This window comes from Condylura cristata, unplaced genomic scaffold (genome assembly GCF_000260355.1).
Source record: "Condylura cristata isolate star-nosed mole 26May11 unplaced genomic scaffold, ConCri1.0 scaffold00036, whole genome shotgun sequence".
Lineage (NCBI taxonomy): Eukaryota > Metazoa > Chordata > Mammalia > Eulipotyphla > Talpidae > Condylura > Condylura cristata.
In genome coordinates, this window is record NW_004567137.1 from 7,326,225 (window position 1) to 7,332,234 (window position 6,010).

The window sequence follows — 6,010 nt, forward strand, 5'->3', positions numbered from 1 at the left end:
CGAGCCGAGCTACGGGTGCCCAGCAGGTCATACTTCCTTCCTTTGCCTTTCGGTCTTAGGCAGCCCTTCAAAAGCACAGCGCCGCCTGGTGGTTTCCAGGGTTCCGCGTTACGACAAGCACCTGCCGAACTTCGCTGAAGAGAAGACTGAAACAAGACTGAGCAAAGGCTGGACACGTAGTTTAAACACAGACAAGTGTTCTTCTCACGGGTCAGAACGTTCTTAGAATACAAGAACTGCTCTGGATTTTTAACTATTCTTTGTATGAGACCGTGGGTGCAGGTTCAGCTCTTAAATCCTTGGTGATGGAAAGGGACTTGCCCTTCAGCAACACCACCCCCTTACCTTTCACCTGCAGGTGGAAGTTCACTTTTTATGAGCTGTTATAGCAAAGCAATACTAGGGACTTGTTCTCAAAGAAGTCATTTCATGTATGATTTTGAGCTTGGCTTTTATTTCCACTAATACCTGGAACCATGGGAGCATTTACGCTGTCAACCATGAATGGAAATAACAAGATCTTGTCGAACTCAATCTGTTTGGGAATAGCAAAGGGATTGCCACCTGAGACAAGCAAACACAATCACAAAAATCACAATGAATTTGGCTTCAAAACAGCCCTTTTCTACTTCCTCCTAAGCCTGGGAAGGTCTAGGCTTAGGAGGAAATGGGAAAGGGCTGTTTTGAAGCCAAATTCATTGTGATTTGGAAGTGGTGGCTGTTACTCATTGGCCCTGGTTGTGGCTGGGCAGGGTGGGGCGGGCCTGGGTGGGGCGGGGTGGGGCTGCTTCCTGTAAGCTCAACCAGTGCAGGTGCATGTATGTGGTCCTGCCCTTGATGGACTCAGTTTTGAATCCTTCATTCAAGTCCACACACTCAAGTTTCCAATAAATAGCAGCAAATGTGGAGGTTGAAAGAAATTATAGCAGCTAAAGTTTTTTGCTGTTAATGTCTTTTGGGGGGGGCTGATATTCATTTCTTTGGTGGAAAGGCTATTTTTATTATATCACATACTATTATTATTTTATTATTTATATCACATAATATTATTGTATCATCTAATAATTATTATTTACTATTACCTTTGCTGTACCAGGTAATACATTCCTTAAGGCTTGTATTAAAACTTAAAGGACATAGTAATTTTCTAAGTGGTTCACCCTGAAATTGGTAATTACAACTCCCTTTTAATTCTTTAAATAGCACTTCTGTACAAACAGAAACACCTACTACATCTAATTTTACAGAGATTTGCTGATTTCATTGTGCTTTAGTTTAATTAGTTAATTAGTTAAATAGGAGCTGTTCAGTGATTCTAATTCCTATTACCAGGTGAGGCAACTAAACTAAGTGTGTCTAGAGAAGGAGATAGTCCGTAAGCCCTCGTAGACTTGCTTACTTCTCCAGTTTAAAGTCTGGAGAGCTCACTCACTGTGCTCCATGGAATTCGAACCACACTTGCAGCTCCTAGGATATACCCTTTATTCTGAATATTTGCAAATAAGATTTCCGTCAATGCTTTTCCCCAACTATGTTTCCTTAGTTAACTCAGCACCCACTTCAGATTTCAAATAGCGTGATCATTTCATCTATGAAGATTTCTTTAATGTCTTTAGGCGTGAGCAGTATCTTCTGTATGTTCCACTAGTGATAGAGGCTTAGAGGAGAGAATTTAGGAAGTTTCACAAGACCAGAAAGTGGAGGTGGGGATAAAAATGATTAACATATTCATTAACCCAGCTATGGAAATTCAAAGTCTTAAGGTGGGAATGCTACCAGAAATCCTATAAAAATGGAGATGAATTCATCAACGGATGAATCCCCTAAAATAACTCTAAATCACAACTCCTGGCTGGCAAAATGAAGCTCTTGTCCCTAGGTTGCCTTCCTGTGTCTATGCAGGTGCCTCTTTTTCTTTCTCCTTTTCCTAATCTGTCCTTTCAAGATATAAAAAAAGCCATGGCTGGGCCCCCCCTGGTGGCGCAGCAGGTTAAAGCACAGCACTAAGAAGCTAACGCCACTTCAGCATGAGTTTGATCCCCACCCCAGAGGTGACCCACATGGCGCAGCAGACCTCTCCTGACCTGCCCGCTGCTCCCTGCAGCAGTGTTCTTCGTCAATCTGCCTGTTCTGCTCCCCACTCTGTCTCGGGTGAAGCCTCTCACTGCCCCCTGCACCTCTGGCCTATACCCTAGATCTGTATGCATAAGTAAATAAATCTTTTTTAAAAAAGTTTTTGTCTATGCAAACGTCCTTTCTTTAGTAAGCTTCCCCCATGCCATTGAAAAGGGAGCTCTATTGAAAATTTTCTCAGAGATAACTCAAACCTAAATAGGTTCTGCGATCAGCCACATCAAGACAAAACATAAGACTTTAATGGAAAGGGACTTTAATACAGTGAATATACAATACAGAAGACAAAGAATATAATTTCTAAATCAAACACCTGAAGTTACCCATCCCCTCGTGGGCAAAAGTCAACCCAAAAGGGATTGGCCCAAAGCAAGGCCTGAAAGCTGCCACAAGACTAAAGCACCTTCTGGCTGGGACCCATAGAAAAGGGTCAGAATTGGACAGACAAGTCTGGGAGGAAAAGAGAAAAAGCAAAATCAATATCAACACTGCCATAGTCAACTCCCCATGGGTCTCTCACCCACATCCCTTTCAACCAGTCTAAGGCCAAGAAATAAACACGGTTTCTTCACATCCCTCCCTGTGCTCCTTGTGGCTTCCTCAGGTCTCCTTCTGGCTCTCCATCCTGCTTCCTTCTCTCTCAGATTTCTTCTCTTCTCTTTCTCTTCTCAGCTCCACCCTCCTTCTGGGTGGGGCAGGGAACCTGGAACATCCCCTTTTCCTGGGGACCACCCCGTTACACTATGTGCAGTGACAGCTAGCTTGCCTTGATGAGCTAAGAGATGATACTAGCCCTTGAGTTCTCTGAGGGAAAGTGGTAGGGGCGAGGGTAAGAGGTAAGAAAGTCACTGTGCCTAGAAAAGGAATCTGCGTGTACACATATATTTGACCTGTAACCTGTTTGCGCTGAGTTATCATTCCAGTCCCAGAGGCGCCTGGAAGAGTAATGGAGGCCATTTCTGTCAGAGACTGAGCCATCCCAACGGGCACCGTAAAGCCTCTCAGAAGTCCCTCATAATTAATGGTCCTTAAATGTTAGGCCTCAGAGCCTGGGAACTGAGACTTCAGTTTCTATACCAGTAGGCACCCAAAACTGGGTGCAGACAATGGCCGAAGGTCCTCGATACAAATCAACAGCAACAGCACAAAACAACTCCCGGAACTGTACTTCTGCAAAAACAACATTTCACTCTCCCAGACAAGCATAAAAACTGCCCTACCCTGCTCTGGGGCTCAGCTTCTTGGACTCCCTCTTCTGAGTCCCTGAACCTTGCTGGAGAGGGCAAATAAACTCCGCTTGCCTTGATACCCAATGCTCTCCCACTAAGTTATTTCTCTGTGCACCAATCTTTCACTTAACTCACTACCAAGTAGCCTGTGAGAGATGAGGTATTAGAATGGTTTTCTTGGGAGCTCCAGTCTCCCTGGTTTCAGACTAGCTTGCTCATCTAGTTAAAGAGCTTATTAAAGATTCAATCCCTGTCCTTTGTTTTTCAGTGTGACAGGCAGAAAGAATCAGGTATTTTAGGGTGACAGAAGAGTTGGAACAGGTGGAGATGAAAGGGGGGGGGAGGGTGGTGAGGGGTTGGAAAAAGGAGCAAACTGCTGAGTGAAGGAAGAGTGAGTGACCTCGCTCTCTCCTGGCAGCCCTGTGTCAGCGGATGGGTGGTGGTGGTCATACTCCCTGCCTGCACCAGCTTGAAGGTGCAACTGCTTTGTCCCAACTTCTGTGACCAGCGCAAGAAAGGAAGGCGGGAGGCAGAAAGGCTGAGCAAGCAGAGTTTATTGCTCCCGGACAGCAGCCGAGACAGAGCCCCTAGAGTGGGGTCCGCAGCTACTGCCACCCCTATAGGGGGGAAGGATCTCTTATGTAGATTCTAAACTCAAATTCCAAAAGGGTGGCTCATCACTATGTCCCTTGATGTAAGGTCCAGTTCATCTAGTCCCATCCTGGACGCAAGGCCCCATTAATTAGATGCAAGGCCCAGTTTATTACTGCCTTATTACCTTTGGATGCAAGGTCTAATTTATTACTGCCCTTATCCAGTCCCTCAGTAAATCTCTGCACTTGGCCACCCCCAACAGCGACTTTTAGAGACAAACTACAGCTGGTGAGAGGAGATGGTGGCTGCGCTGGCAAAAACACTTGGATCCTGGATATATCAATATTTTTAAAGAAGAATCATCAGGGTCTGGGGAAGTTGCACATGACATTTTTATCATCCAGACACTTCTAAAACTAAAAAAGGAGGCTTTTAAGTAGCACGAGAGCGACACAAATGAGAAGCATCATAGACAAAACTGGATGTGAGAATGTTACACTCATTGGTGATCTTGTAAAGAGTATCTTTCTCCTTTACAGAACTTCTTTTCTCTTTTTCTCCTAAACCCATTCCAGCCAAACTTTGCTCCTATGATCTTTTCTTTTTAAAAAAAGATTTATTTATTTGTGCATACAGAACTGGGGTACAGGCCAGAGGTGCAGGGGCAGTGAGAGGATTCACCAGAGACAGAGTGGGGAGCAGAACAGGCAGATTGATGAAGTACACTGCTGAGGGGAGCAGCGGGCAGGTCAGGAGAGGTCTGCTGCGCCATCTGGGTCACCTCTATGGCAGGCTGGGATTGAACTCATGCTGAAGTGGCTTTAAATTCTTAGTGCTGTGCTTTAACCCGCTGCGCCACCAGGGAGGGCCCTTGTTCTTATATTCTACAAGAATTGATTTTATTTATCCTCGCAATTGTTTATCATAGGTCAGAAAAATGTCCTCTGGACAACATCAACATTGAATGCTGGGAGAGAAAGAGAAGCAAGTGTTGTGAAAAAAATCTCTGGCGTACATAGCCAGAAGGATGATCGGGTCACCTGCCAGCCGCTGGGAAGGGAGGCCTGCCTGTGGAATAATTTGGGTTTTGTTTTGAAAGGGAAGAAGGGGTAATACGAAGGTCAATTCTGTTTTGCATATGTTGTTTGATCTGTCCATTAGCAGTCTTGTGGAACTAGTGAGATACAGCTGAAGATTGTAGTAAGTGGGAAACTGGCTATATCTGTTTAGGAATGCTCCGCCTGCAGAATATATTTTTAAAGTCATTAGACTAATATGATCCCTGAGGATGTTGAGTACAGGTGCAGGATAGGTTGAAGAACTGAACTGCCAAGTCCCAGTGTTAGACCAGGCAGAGAGAGGAGTCCATTAAAGGAGACTGCAAAGTCTTCCTTTGAAAAGTGATCATTTTTTGTAATTACATATGTATGTGCTTTTCGTGTACTTCAATGTTAGAAAGTTAGTCTGATTTAGCTAGATCAAGGGTCACCAAATTTTTCTTTTAAAGTGCCTGATAATAAATACTCCTGTCTTTGCAGACTAGACGGTCTCTCATAACTACTCCACTCTCTAACTGAAAAGTGAAAACAGCCATTGATCCACACGTGGCACACACACCACACCCCTTTACTCATGGACACTGAAATATGAATTTTATATAAAGTTTGCATGACTTAAAAATTAGAACTTTAGTATTGAGAGCAGTGAAGATTCACATGCAGCTGTAAGAAATTATACAGAAAGATAAACCCACATACCCTCGATTCAGTTTTCTTTCAATGTGCCATCTTGAAACACTACAGTGTAGTGATATTGCACAACTGTACCACATGAACATCTCCATTACCACAAGGATCCCTCCAGTTGCAACTGCACCCATTCCCACCAGTGTGCACTAATCTGTTCTCCACTTCTTATACTTGGTTACTTAAAGATCTAGTAGAAGTGGGAGCCTCCTTGTACCAGGATGTGTTCTTCTACCTGGAAGCAAACCCTGCCCTGCACTATTGGGATTCTGGGGAGGTTTCCTCAAACAGTCATGATCAGTTAACGGT